The sequence below is a fragment of the Bubalus bubalis genome, chromosome 23 (assembly GCF_019923935.1).
Source record: "Bubalus bubalis isolate 160015118507 breed Murrah chromosome 23, NDDB_SH_1, whole genome shotgun sequence".
Lineage (NCBI taxonomy): Eukaryota > Metazoa > Chordata > Mammalia > Artiodactyla > Bovidae > Bubalus > Bubalus bubalis.
The window spans coordinates 2,659,539-2,675,371 of record NC_059179.1 but is presented as its reverse complement, the minus strand read 5'-3'; the positions used below and the strand labels follow the sequence as shown (position 1 = coordinate 2,675,371).

General features: G+C 36.4%; 1 pseudogene; it reads left to right on the top strand.

Moving 5' to 3' along the window:
- Window positions 1-8,211: 8,211 nt before the first annotated feature.
- Window positions 8,212-8,770, top strand: LOC123331446 (annotated as a pseudogene).
- Window positions 8,771-15,833: the final 7,063 nt, after the last annotated feature.

The window sequence follows — 15,833 nt, the reverse complement described above, 5'->3', positions numbered from 1 at the left end:
CTTTCACTCCCACTATCTTATATTTAACATTGGTCATTCTGCCTTGTTAGTGCCCCTGTGTCCACTAAAAAGTCAATCTTTTTATCCCTAATGGTCAGGGTGAGCCTAGGTTCCTTGGGGTATGTCAAGGGCTCTCCTAGGAACCCTGGGTCACTTCAGCTCTCTTCTTTGATGTGTGCAACCAGTGATGATGGGTCAGGACATGACATTCTGCTTAATTTCTTTCTGAGACATTTGGGGCATTCCCCTTTCCAATGACCCTCCTCTGTGCAGTGTGCACATTGGCTTTAAGCTTTTCTGTCCACTATGCAGGTGGTCTTTGAAACCCTGGGCAGTTTATCCATATTACTGGGTTCCTTCAGGACAGGTGGCATGAGCGGAAGTCATCCCTGGGAGGTCAACTCACCCTGAATTGCTAAAGCCAGAATGCTGGCAATTCATTCTGCTCATCTATCTTCCTTTGCATCAGGCTCCAGATACTGGTTGTTGAACATGTGAAATGTTGACTACACCAGCTGGGAAGTGGCATGGTAGGCCCTATCTCCAATAAAATAAAATAATAAATAAATAATAAAATATAATAAAAAATTATATTGAATAATTTTCTCCTAAAGTCTGGGAAACTCTTGGAAGTTAAATGAGACTTAAGAATGGCTTGGCCTTCCACTGACTCTGGGTTCACATTTGTATACACCTGGAGACACTCCCTTAGACACTCAAGGGAGGTCCAGGAATTGTCCTTCCATCTCTGGATGCCTTTCTGAAACCTACTTCAATTTGTGAATTTCTTCCCCATTGGCTGAATGTCCTTATGAATCAAATCCCTGAAGTGTATGAGGTGCTGCCAAAGACTGTTTTCCTCTCAGGGGTCCCAGCCAGAAACAACTGTGAGAATGAGCTGGACTCCATGCTGATATGGACTCACAGCCTTCACTGAATTATTTTGATTAGTCTTATCAGCTTCCTCCCTTGTAATAATTATAATTAGTGTTTTTTCTTCCCTAGAGTGTAAGATGTTTAGGAGGGTTTGAACATCCACCCCAGTGGGGAAATAAGTGTGGAATATTCCCTGAACAATGTTCAGGAGTCCCTTGGGTGGGATCTTTCCTCAAACCCTTGGAGCAATCATAGATCTGAGGAAGAGAAGGGTAAGTACTGTGGTCAGTCCACTCCCTCCATTGGGGACATCCCAAAGGGAGAATAGCTCATTGATTCCAGGGTCTGTTGTGCTGCTTTGAGTGTGCATTGGACTAGTTTTTGTCAGGAGGCATACAGAGAGACAGAGGTGGGAGAGTCCAGAAAGGTATTCATCCGCTGGGAAAAGGAAGAAGCACCTAATAGGGAGGTGAAGAATCTGAAAGCATAGAAGGTGTTGGTACTTAGGAGAGATAGCTACTCTTGGCAGAGGAATTCAAGAGGATCCTCAGACTGAGATTTCATTAGTGGGAGAGCAAGATATGAACTAGCTTCATGTTTCTTACAGAGGCCCTTATTTTGTCAAAGCACCATGAAAAACTTGACATAGGGGATCTTATCCCATATTTTAAAGTCTGGCAATAGAGGTCCAATTGAAAAATAATATTATAAATTTTTCCTCCACACTCCATGAGGGACCCTACAAACCATTTACCTTTGGGACTCCTGATGCAATAAAATTATCTGAAATACCAAGAGATATGAATTTTCATTTTTTATTTTTCCAAACTTTTTTTCCCTACATGTCTGTATGCTATGAGATCTAATAATGATCAGACAGGTGTTTAACCATGTATCTATAGATCAAAGGTGGAGTGTTTTGATAATCACCATCATTTCTTTCCTTTCTCTCAAAGACTTTGGCACAAAAGGACAGAATAAATTACAGTGCATCTCTAAGACCCAATAAAAATAATATTGAAGTCTTATATACTTCTTTTATGATACTTCTAAGCCATAGGAAGAATAGGAAATAAAACTTTCAAGAGAACACAATGGTTTCAAAGACAAACAAAGAAGATATACTATTAAGGAGTAAGTTTGGTAATTATGAGCTAATGTTTCACTGTCTCTTAAAAACTGATGTTTGTCCTTGCAATGAAAGTTATTATTACTAGATTATTATTTTAATACATCAGTGCATGAATGTATACTAAGTCTCTTCAGTCTTGTCCTACTCTTTGTGACCCTATGGACTGTAGCCCACAGGCTCTTCTGTTCATGGGATTCTACAGGCAAGAATACTGGAGTGGATTGCCATGCCCTCCTCCAGGGGATCTTCCCAACCCAGGAATTTAATCTGCATCTCCTGCAGCTCCTGCATTGCAGACAAATTCTTTACCACTGAGCCACCAGGGAGGCCAATACATCAGTAGTAAAGAATTAGTAGTTCTATAGCCTAGAGAGAGTATTGAAAAGGATGCTTGAATTAAAAAAAAAAAAAAAAAAAAGCATTTCTCTGACTCATGAGATAGCAAGAATTTATCTTTCTTACCCCATTTCTACTCCCACCTCACCACAATAACTGTGAAACTCAGGATCAGACATTATAATATTGAATGTTTCTTGATTTTGTATAGCTCAAATTTGGGCCATTGCACAGATCCTACAAGGAATTTCCAAAGAGGGTATTTCTTATTAAAGAGAAGGGATTGGAGTTTAAGATCAAGGGCCTTGAAGAGGTATTGTCTAAACTGAAGACAAAAAAAAGTCAGATTAGGATAAATGAAAATTCTCCTGAGGACTTTCTGTGATCTCTGAAATCATAGAAAGTCCATATCAGTCAAAACCTTAACCTTTAACTTCCTACACTGTAATTCCTGTCTAAAATTGCTCTAACCCCTCAGCAAAGAAATGTTTTTGAGTACAATGAAGCCACAATGACCAAATACTGGATAAATAAGGGTTAAATTCTTTATTCAGCCAAAGCCAAGACTGAAGCAGAATATCATCAGCATAGAATGAACATTGGAGATACAGGACTAAAATATAAAATGTACTCATGTACTGAGGAGCACTAGCATAATTATATACATTTAAAATGTTCTGGTGACATTTTTAAAGCTTTGGCATTAAAGTTAAAAAAGAATATTTCAGCATTTTCACCTGCTGATTTCTTCTGCAGAGGCTACGCTGACTACTTTCAGTACTAAATAAATGCCCACTTTAAGCTGAGGGTAGTGGAAGCACAAAGGAAATTTGACCAACACAATCTCTATAGTTTCCTTGACTATGATGATGTTTCCACCAAATTCTTGGGCTCTCTTCCACTCTAATGTAGGTGACCAAGGTGAAGTTCAAAATATAGTGATCTCCTCTTTAAATCTTGAACTTTAAAACTGTATCAGTCATGATGTTGCAATTTCATAGAGGCAATCTCACATAATGATTTTGCATGTTTTAAGAAAATGCTTTCTCAGTATTTTCAGAAACTGTCCAGTGCTATTTTATATTTCTCATATTTTGCACGCATTTGATATTTCACATAATCATTTAAAGGAATTTTGCTGTTAAATCTCAGATCAAAAACTGTGACTAGGTAGGCATGTGAATTTACAATGCATCTCAGATGTCCTTATATGAATACCAACTTTAACATTTTTCAAGAATGGAATAAAAGCATCATGAAAGAAATAACTGTACTCTCAAAACTGTCATCTTGGTTACACATCACCAAGTTTCAGTAAATGAACAATATTCTTTAAAGCAACCAGTGGTTACTAGTGTCTATATTGGCATTGCTATATTATTTGAAATATGTATACTGATATTCCTCAGTGGCCAGTCCTACTAGAGGGTGTGTATTTGTGTGTGCTCTGTCATGTCTGACTCATTGGGACCTCATGGACTGCAACTCACCAGTCTCCTCTATCCATGGAATTTCCCAGGCAAGAATGGTGGGGTGGGTTGCCATTTCCTTCTCCAAGGAATCTTCCTAACCTAGGGACTGAACTCAAATCTCTTGCATCTCCTGAATTAGCAGGCGGATTCTTTACTACTGAGCCACTTGTAATAACCTACAACACCATGCACACTGTTGAGAGGTAATTATAGCTTTTCTAGACATCCTGCACTATCTTTTCAAGTATGTTTTTATAGTCAGTGGCCTTAAAAGGTAGAGAGAGCATCTCACTTTAAGTCAGTGAACAGATTTAACTCCTGACCAAAGTAACAAAATAATATCTTGTTCAGGTACAAAATTAGGCAGCTCATGGTGGCTCAGTGGTAAAGAATATGCCTTCCAAGCAGGAAACACAGGTTCCATCCCTGGATCAGGAAGATACTCTGGAATAGGAAATGGCAACCCATTCCAATATTCTTGTCTGGGAAAGCCCATGGACAGAGGAGTTTAGTAGACTACTGTCTATGGTTTCGCAAAAGAGTCGGACATGACTCAACGACCAAACAACAGTGACCTTATAAGACTGGTGGTTTCCTATCAGACACATATCCATTGAGTGCTCAGTATTCATCTGGGCCTGTCTCCATATCAACTCTGTAGGACTTGGGAGGAATGGGAAACCAGTGAAAAATTCAGGATGTCTGGTGTTCTGGTGAGTAATAAATTATCTAAAAGTGCATTGTTTTCTTGTCTATTCAATGTACAAAAGTGTGACAAGTACACCTAGCAATTACATTGTTGCTTACAGGTTACATTTGTTACTTGGGTAACCTAGCAGTTATGTACAGGCTTTCCTGGTAGTTCAGCTGGTAAAGAATCTGCCTGCAATGAAGGAGACCTCGGTTTGATCCCTGGGTTGGGAATATCCCCTGGAGAAGGGAACGGCTACCCAATCCACTATTCTTGCCTGGGGAATTCCATGGACTATATAGTCCATAGGGCTACAAAGAGTCAGACAAGACTGAGTGACTTTCATTCACTCACAGCAGCTATGTTGTTGTTTAGGGGAAGCAGTGCATACTAGAAGAACAGCCCAGGGAATATATCATCAAGAAAGAATGTATGGACAAATTTTCTGGTTGTATCCATAGGCTAGAAAAAAAAAAAAAAAAAAAAACATTTCCTCCACCGAGGAGAGAAGAGGCTAGCAAACAAATCAGGCTTACTTAACTTATAAGTTTAGGCAGGCTTCCCTGTGATTCAGATGCCTGCATTGCAGGCAGGAGACCCAGGTTCAATCCCTGGGTCAGGAAGATCCCCTGGAGAAGGGAATGGCAACCCACTCCAGTATTCTTCCCTGGAGAATCCCATGGATAAAGGAGCATGGCAGGCTACAGTCTATGGGGTCGCAGAGTCGGACATGACTTAGCGACTGACACTTTCACTTTCAAGTTATAAGTTTCCTGAAATTAATTGTTCTACCTATTTTTTGTGGACATATGATCACAACAAAGCAATTAACAAAGGCAGAATATCGATACTAATGCCAAAACACTCTTTTTTAAAAATTTTAGCATAGGAAAGAAAGAATAACTAGACAAGGATAATTAAAAAGACTACTTATAACAATAATAGGAAGACTATTAAAAATGTAAAGATGTCCAACAATGAAATGCTTACTTGTTTAACTTGATGGTGAACGCAAATAAGCAAGAATTCAAGCTCTGGGAAGATGAAAAATGATGACTAAAATATTTAAACAACTAAGCCATTTAAACAAGAAATAAACATTTATATTTTAAATGTCACACTACATTCAGGCATTTTGCTTCAGTGCTTTTGTAGAGTAAAACATTTATGGGCTTTGTGATAAGATTCTTTATGGGAATGTGTTACAGTATGTGTTTGCTTTAATAACAGTACAGCTTATATCAGTAAGGCAATCCTATAAGTCACATCTCTTTTTATCTAACTTTTGCAAATCCTTTTAAGATGCCATAAGCATGTCTGGATACTTTTGACTACAAAGTTTACTAGTTGTACACAAATAGTTGTTGAATTTAAAATACTTAAATATAACCTCTCCTGTGGTATTTGCAGAATCCCTATCTTTTCTTCATATAGATATGTCAGTTCAATTCAGTTCAGTCGCTCAGTCATGTCCAGCTCTTTGCAACCCCATGAACTGCAGCAGGCCAGGCCTCCCTATTCATCACCAACTGCCAGAGTCCACCAAAAAACCATGTGCATTAAGTTGGTGATGCCATCCAACCATCTCATCCTCTGTCATCCCCTTCTCCTGACCCCAATCCCTCCCAGCATTTGGGTCTTTTCAAATGAGTCAGCTCTTTGCATCAGGTGACCAAAGTATTGGAGCTTCAGCTTCAGCATCAGTCCTTCCAATGAATAGTCAGTGTTGATTTCCTTTAGGATGCACTGGTTGCCTCTCTTTGCTGTCCAAAGGACTCTCAAGAGTCTTCTCTAACACCGCAGTTGAAAAGCATCAATTTTCAGCACTCAGTTTTCTTTATCGTCCAACTCTCACATCCATACATGACTATTGGAAAAACATAGCTTTTACTAGATGGGCCTTAATCTGCAAAGTAATGTCTCTGCTTTTTAATATGTTATCTAGGTTGGTCATAATATTTCTTCCAAGGAGCAAGTGTCTTTTAATTTCATGGCTGCCGTCACCATCTGCAGTGATATTGGAGCCCAGAAAAATAAAGTCAACCACTGTTTCTGCTGTTTCCCCATCTATTTGCCATGAAATGATGTGACTGGATGCAATGATCTTACTTTTCTGAATGTGGAGTTTTAAGCCCACTTTTCCACTCTCCTCTTTCACTTTTATCGAGGCTCTTTATGCCCTGTCAATCAAGATACTTTTTTTTATATTTCTTACAACTTTGGTTCACAGCAGAAGCCTGGAAATTTACCAGAAAAATATCTTCTTTTACAAATGCAAACTTGTCCAGAGTAGTCAAAAGACTGTCCGATAGTTCACAGGATTAAACTTAGCTATCATAGTTCCTAATAAACTGACCACTGACATATATCCAAGAGCACAAATAGGCAGAAATTCACCTTTAACTACTGTGACCTAGAATTCATAGTAGTCTCTGAAACTGTGTTCTTCCCCCATTGTAACCTCTTTTTAAGGACTATTTTTACTATCATTACTTTCCAATTCAGACTTTTATAAAGCTATGTTTGTTAGTTCAGACAGTCAACTGAGTTCTGCTAGACTGATTTAGAATCATTCATTTATTCAATATTATTACCTCCCTGCAATAAAATAAGCACCATGCAGCTTAAGCAGGAGACACTGATGAACAAATGCTGTCCTTTGAAGAAAGACAATTATAATATGATGTGATCAGTATAGTGGGTCATACATAATAAAAAACCCAAGGCATTATAAGTTTAATAATTACAGACCCTATCCTAGTCTTAAAGGTTGTAGGACTAGATGAAGTAATTTCAACACTGAACCCTAAAAAATAAGATGATTTTCAGGCAAAGGAAGAAGGAGGGTAGGAAAGGCTGTAACCAGCAATATAATGGAAATCTGGTAGAGTTCCTGGTATATTCACTTCTTTCAGGTCTGTTACTAATTCTCCCCTCCCTGTATATGTTCTTTCTCTAATCCCAATTATAAGCAGTAAGGTGCTACTTATCAGAACAATGGAAAATCCTATTTGTTCTTATTGACCATATTCAAAACAAGGCAGGAAAAACTCTTCATATTTACATTCAATGTGTATCTCTCTTTTGCCATAATATTACTATTGTCTGCAAAAGTGAAATATATGTTTAAGTCTAAGGGCTTTTCATGCATGAAGCCTAATGGTTTTGAATATACTTTAGGTGGTTCTTCATTTCTCCCCCATCCCACCCTTGGCAATCACTGATTTTCTCTTACTACCCTGTAGTTTTGGGGGCTTCCCAGGTGGCACTGGTGGTAAAGAACCTGCGTCTCAATATGGGAGACAGAAGAGATATGGGTTCAGTTCCTGGGTTAGGAAGTCCCCTGGAGAAGGGATAGGTTACCCACTCCAGTATTCTTGCTTAGAGAATCCCCATGGACGGAGGAGCCTGATGAGCTACAGTTCATGGGGTCATAAAGAGTTGGACACAACTGAAGCAACTTAACGCACACTAGGTGGTTCTTTAAAGATGAATGGGACTTTCAGTCATTTGTTTAAATTTGTTTAAAGGTTAGAGAAAGTATGGGCCTTCAGTGTGGTCTCTAGGTCACATAATCACATAATTTTGCAGTCTCTGGTTTTAAACAAGGATGATTTCTGATTGATAGCACAGGAGCAAGCACAGGAGCAAATTACTTCAAATACTGCTGGGCTTCCCTCCAAAACACTCTTAAAAATAGGTGTTCAATTCTGTTGCATTCTATCAAATGTTTAAACAACAATTAACATGAATTTTGTATTAGGTTTTGTGGTGAAATAAAAGTTACTTATTTTATAGTGTGCCCACGTTGTCCATGGAGAGAGGTTGAGACTGCGGAGCTCTGGCCCTAGACAATGGGGCACAAGGATGGCGAGGATGTCAGCTTCCTTCGTCTGGGCCAGGGTCCCAACTGTGAGCAAGAGGAAGTAGCAGCCACCCCCACCCCTGGGCCACCCTCACCCTGACACCTTCAGCCATAAAGAAGATAAAACGACTTCTTAAAGATAAGCCTGAACATGTTGGTGTCTGAACCAGGGGTTGTAATGGCCTTTCCTACACTTTAGAATATACAAAGATAAAAGGAGACTCTGATGAAGAAGTTATTCAAGATGGTGTCAGAGTGTTCTTTGAGAAGAAAGCACAGCTAACAAACTGTTAAAAACAGAAATGGACTATGTTGAAGACAAATTATCCAGTGACTTTGTGTTCAGTAACTCAAACATCAAAGGAACTTCTTGCTGTGGAGAAAGCTTTAACATTTGACTCCTCAGAACTACTTGGGATGTAGGCCCCAGGAGAGCTGTGGAAGCTCTAAGGCTTATTGAAGAAATCATGTGGCTGTCATGTGGTTAAGGTGTGTAATGTATGGCTGCCTTACAAAGAAAATAAAGTGATGCATTTGAGAATGAAGCCAGTATGCTAGATTCCAGAAGAACTGATACTTTTATTCTTTATATGGAACAGAAAATGAGAATCCATTTTGGGTAATCTTTGGGTAATCTTTCTGATCTATAAAGAAAAAGCTAAATTCTCCTTCCTGCATCCTTTCTGTTAGAACTAGTTCCATGGCAATTGCCTTCATGGGAGGATTTCAGAAAACATATTCTTAACAGTTGTGAGTTGGTGGATCTTTTGAAAGAGTTGAAGGTACATCTCCCAAGAAGATTAATGACTTGAAATTCAGAGGCAAGAAGTCTTGATTCCTGGTGTCATGTGATGGTGCAGTTTTTCTCCCCAGACTTGGCATAGTGTTCCTACATTTTTTATCCAAAATTTCAGTGTCAGATGCCTCATTTCCTTATTACTCTGTAGCAATCCAGCCATTAGATTAAATATTGGACAAAGATTTCTTGAAGTCTAGTACCCAATAGTTCCAAAAGATGAGATCAGAAGGTAAATACTTCACCCAACTGTTTTTAACTCCATTTCTCTTGCCACCCTAAGTGTCTGCCCATAGGTGAGATGTCAAGCTGACTTAGATCCTTTCATTTGGATTCTCTTAAGGGACTTCCTTGGTGGTCCAGTAAGTAAGATTGGATGCTTCCACTGCAAGGGACATGGGTTCAATCCCTGGTCAAAGAAATAAGATCCCAATAAGCTACATGTCAAGGCCTAAAAAAAAAAAAAAAAAAAAAAAAAAAGAAAGAAAAAAAAGGCAGGAAGTTCTCTTAAAAGCCATCTAATCCACTCCCTCAATCTTTACCTGGGGAATAAAACCCCAGGGATGCTGAAGGGCTTTTGCTCCCCCAAACGCTGCAGGCTGGGTAGGGGCAGAGCGAGAACCACCCACACTTCCTCTCTTGTAGGTGCCACACCAGTTCTGTGCTCTGAGGTGGTCAGTGGAGGTAAATGGATGATTGGGCTTCTTTATTTGGTCAGCATTTTTATTAGATTTCCTTGTAATTTGGAGAGGATATTTAGCTTTCTTTCCTTTTGGATGAGAAGAATCTTATTTTAAAACCCATTTATGTGAATTACCACCTTGTTTCACTAGGACTTAGAAGAGTAGTTTATACTAGCAGGGAAGAGGACACCATAGCAACCCAGAATTGTTCTTTCAGAACATGATAGTAATTGTGAAGCAGGACATGGAGATCTTTTCTTGTAATTCCCAGTGTGTATACACTTTCTGGATCCTAAGTGCAATTGCTGACATTTTAAGCCTAATATTTTAACGTAACATTTTTATCACCACCCTTTCTTTAACAGTGTTCCTTTTATTCTTTAGTTATCAGTTTTCCTGGATTTGACTTATTAAATATTCTATGAGATGACATATTTGCTTCTTTTGAAAGCCTGTTCTTATGAATTAAAATAGCTGAGTTCCTTTATGTTTGTCATATTTACTAAGGTACCTGGCACAAAATGCACCAAAACCTACAGCAGCAGCTTTATGTAAATGTTCATGAATTTGTATTGTTACTATAATTGTCAATCCACTTAAAATTTATGCAATATTGTATATATATAGAGATTGAGTTGCCAATAAAAAAATAGTAGCCTCTTTGTGATCATAAAAAAAAGCAGTAACTTATTTCATATGCCTTCTAATATTACCATAAAACTTAAGTAATTTTATATGGATAAACAATCATTTAAAAAAATGATTTTTAAAAATTTTCTATTTGAAAATTTATATATGTATAGAATACATGAAGTGACCATATACAACATATATAGTGTATCAATATAAGAAAGCCTTTTCTTCAGGATTTATAAATATGATATTGAAAGTTCACTAAGAACATACTTGTTGGAATATTAGACTTTTGACATTTAAATGTGACATAAAATTTAAATCTACAGTTATTATAAAATGTGAAAAGCCTCTGCACAGTTTCTTATTAGTACATAAATTTAAGTAATTATAAATGTAGTCTAAAGGAAACATTCTCTAAACAGAGAAAAATAAAATTGATTTTCATAAAATAATTAACACTGGAGAAAATTCCTATTTAGTTCAATATAAGAGTGATTATATTTAGATAATTTAATTTTAATACTAAAATTTGAAAATTACAGATGTTACATTTAAAATATTTTATAAGTTACAATATCAAGTTATAGTCAATATTATGATATTGATGCAATTTTATGAGCAGAACATTTTCTGTTTTAAAGAAATTGTGAGTTTAAAAATAAAAATATTAAAAGGAGTTCCCTGGTGGCTCAGACAGTAAAGAATCCACCTGTACTTTGGGAGACCTGGGTTTGATCCCTGGGTTGGGAAGATCCCTTGGAGGAGGGCAGAGCAACCTACTCCAGTGTTCTTGCCTGGAGAATTCCATGGACAAAAGAGCCTGGCAGGCTACAGTCCATGGAGTTGCAAAGAATAGGACACGACTGAGAGACTTTCACACGCTGTTTATCTAAAAATTGGCACAAAAACAATAAATTGTCTTATATATTGTTTTTGTGTAATAGCATATAAAAACAAAAAATACTAAAAGCAATAAAAAAAAATACTGTGTAGTCTAACCTGTACTATGATAGGTATGTCGTCCCAATCTATCAAAGATTTTTCTCAATTATTTTAAATATCAAATTCAAATGTAAATTGATATTAATAAAATATTGCTTTTATTAGATAAATTTACTGATTCAACTCCAGCCTCACCTAGGCTCTCATTTTCACCTAGTGATTAAAATCTAAATTAGTACTATCCTTAAAGATACATACTCCAGGTTGAAGAACTCTACTTATATTCAGCTCCAAGAAAGTTTCCTAATGGACTGAACTGTGCAGATTCGGACACATATTTCACAATTTGGGCACTCACTAAAAATAGATATATATATATATACTGAACACCTACTTAAAAAATAAATCCAATATACATTCAGTGCAGACTTTATCCTGCTATGAACAAAGTAATTATATTGTAATTTGTTGTGTGATTAAAGATGCAAGATTTAGCAAAAAAAAAAAAAAAAACAAAACAAAAAATTGAACATGTTCAGATGTTTAGTTAAAATTCAATTTCATACACAAGTGAATATGTTTTTAGCATAAGTATGTCTCTTGCAATATTTGAGATATATTTATAATTTTTTAGAAATTATTCATTATTTAAAATTTAAATTAAACTGAACTTCCTGAATTTTTCTGATAACCTTATGTGAGATGTTATGTTTAATCATATCATTAGGCTGCTGCTTGTTCCAATGTCTGTCCTCTTTCCCAACTGTCTCTTTTTCTGTTCATCCTGCTCATAGTCCCTACCTGTAGTCCCTGACTAGAGGCTACCTCCGGCCAGTTTGTTTATTATGATTACCCAGTGTCAACTCTTCTTTTGACAAACTTAATATTTTCTTAAACCAAAGTGTTTGGCTTAAATTTGGTTGACTAGCCATTTAAGGTTCCTGATCTGATTCAATAATTAATCTCAGAACTAGCTTAAATTCTGCTGAATAATCTTTTCTAAGCACATTTGATATATATGGTCTTCCTTTGATCACCCTGCTCTCTTTCTGCCTTCTAAGGAGCTAGATGTGTCATTGACTCAGAATGACATTTCTAGCAAGACAGTCTCTAGTTATTTAAGTATAATAATGAGTTGTTATAGTGATGAGTTCTTACAAGACAAAAAAAATAATTTTAAAATTAATCCAATTCCTAGAATAAACTATAAAGATAAGCTCCTGATATTGGTCTTAACAATGATGTCTTGGATTTAAACAAGTGGGAGTACATCAAACTAAAAAGCTTCTGTGCAGCAAGGAAGCCAACAACAAAATGAAAAAGCAGAGGGAAAGAAATATTTACAAATCACCCATCTGATAAGTAGTTAATATGCAAAATATATTAAAAAAACTCAATAGCAAAAAACCCCAAATACTTATATTTTTAAAATAAGCAAAGATAGTCAGTACATATTTTTCCAAAGAAGACACACAAATGGTTAACAGGAACATGGAAAGGTGCTCGATGCTACTGACCATCAGTTCAGTTCAGTTCAGTTCACTTCAGTTGCTCAGTCGTGTCCGACTCTTTGCAACCCCATGAACTGCAGCACGCCAGGCCTCTCTGTCCATCACCAATTCCCGGAGTTCACTCAAACTCATGTCCATCGAGTCAGTGATGCCACCCAGCCGTTTCATCCTCCCTTGTCCCCTTCTCCTCCTGCGCCCAATCCCTCCCAGCAACAGAGTCTTTTCCAATGAGCCAACACTTCGCATGAGGTGGCCAAAGTACTGGAGTTTCAGCTTTAGCATCATTCCTTCCAAAGAAATCCCAGGGCTGATCTCCTTCAGAATGGACTGGTTGGATCTCCTTGCAGTCCAAGGGACTCTCAAGAGTCTTCTCCAACACCACAGTTCAAAAGCATCAATTCTTCGGCACTCAGCCTTCTTCACAGTCCAACTCTCACATACATATATGACCACTGGAAAAACCATAGCCTTCACTAGACGGACCTTTGTGGGCAAAGTAATGTCTCTGCTTTTGAATATGCTGTCTAGGTTGGTCATAACCATCAGGGAAATGCAAATCAAAAACACAATGAGATATGACCTCACATCTGTTAGAATGACTATCATAAAAAAGATAGAATAGCATGTATTGGAGAGGGTATAAAAGAACAGAATCCTTGTTCACTGCTGGTGGGAATGTAAATTGGTGCAGCCACTATGAGACATAATCTGGAGGTTCCTTGGAAATTTCCTGGTGGTCCAGTGGTTAGGATTCTAAGCTTCCACTGCAGGGTACATGTGTTCAATCCCTGGTTGAGCAACTAGAATACCACATGCTGCACTGCATGGAAAAAAAAATTTGGAGGGTCCTCAAAAAATTAAAAATAGAACTATCATATGTTTCAGCAATGCCCAAAACTTCTGGGCATATGTCCAAAGGAAATGAAAACAGAAACCAATGAGTTATATGCAATCCCATGTCTGTTACAGCATTACTCACAGTAGCCTAAATATGGAAACAACGTAAGAGTCAATTAACAGATGAATGGATAAAAAAGTGATATATATATATATACATTATATATATATATATATATATATAATTGAGTAATTACAAAGAAGGAGATTCTTCCCTTTGCAACAAAAATTGGACCTTAAAGACATTATAAGTGAAATAAGTCAGATGGAGAAAGACAAATTCTGCAAGGTATCCCTTATATGTGGAATCTAAAAATCTAAAAAAATCTAAAAAATCTAAAAATCTAAAAAAAAGCTCAAAAACAGAGGCTAGAATAGTGGTAACTAAGGTTTGGAGGGTGGGGGAAATGGAGAGATGTTGGTCAAAGTTACAGACTTGCAGTTATAAGATGAATAAGTCCTGAGAATCTAATGTACAGCATAGTGGTTATAGTTAATAATACTGTATCATGAACTTGAAAGTTTCCAAAAGATTGTAAATGTTATCACCACAAAAAAAGAAACAGTAATTATGTGATATGAGGTACATTTTAGTTAATGTATCACGGTAATAATTTTGCAAAGAATGTGTATCAATACTTTGTAATTTAAAATAACACATTATATTTCAACTATATCTCACTAAAGTTGGAAATAACTCATATTTATTATTTGGAAGAATTGATCCTGTGTGCCCCCTCTGAAGTTAGATATAGTCGTGTGACTATTTTTCCCAAGTGAAAGGTTAGAAGTGTCAATTTTGGACTGTAGCTTTAAGATTCAGAACAAGACTTGCCATCTTTATCCCTACTGCTGAGATGATTTTGGAAGTATATTTTAAAATGTGTCTGAGTTCAGATTAGGAGAACTTCGTTGGTGACCCATATATTTCTTACATAGCCCTAGTAGGAAATAAACTTATTTTAAGAATTTAGAGTCATTAATATGTGAAATAAACCTACCCATGCTGATGCATATAGCCACTACAGATAATCTGTATCATAAAATTAGACAGGCTTATTTGCCTAAGAGGAACTATAAATAGTGAGTCATTGTGAATTCTATATTATGAAGCAGTGAATCAAAAATTAAAGTCATTCATTTAAATTTAAATGGGAATTAAAGGACAATTTGCTCATTTTAGCTAAAAAAAAGAGATTTTATATTCCAGATTTCATACTTTCTAAAATAATGGTGCAAAGATCAAGAACAGTTTTTTTCATTCCATTCAGCTCTAAAAGGATGTAACTAATTTTGGAAGCATCATTCAATTTACTATCCTATGCACATTTATCATATTATCTATTAGCCCTCTATAAATAAGTTTCTGACTAATTATATATATGTATTAATTTAAATTTAATAATCTACACCATATTTAATTATAAGTATATTTTATTGAATTTGAGCACTATATTTTATTTATTCTAAAAGTAATGTTATGTTCTAACATACCATGGTTGTTATTAATATGTCATTAATTTATTAATTTAAGAAAAATAATAGCATTGTTATCTAATATTCAAACTATCACAGTCTACATTATATCTGAACAATATGATATTTTTGAAACATTCTAAATTTTTTGACTTGTTAATGGTTAGTAAAAAACTAATTATAGGAAAACATCACCTATTAAGTATAAAGAATATTTTTGAACAGATAGAATGAGAAGTATGGTATGAGAAACACATTCAAACCCTTTGCTGTGCTTATAGCTATAACTCAGTTTTCCTGTACTGGGTCTTGTACTTTCACTGTCATATTTTGATGAATATATACCTGCAAAGGTTTGCTCTTCTAGTTTGTCTTCTACTTCATGTTTTTTTGTCTTAGGTTTCAGAGAATTTCACTTAGTTTTATAGTATAATATAGTCTCTCAGAGAAGGCCATGGCACCCCACTCCAGTACTCTTGCCTAGAAAATCCCATGGGCGTAGGAGCCTGATAGGCTGCAG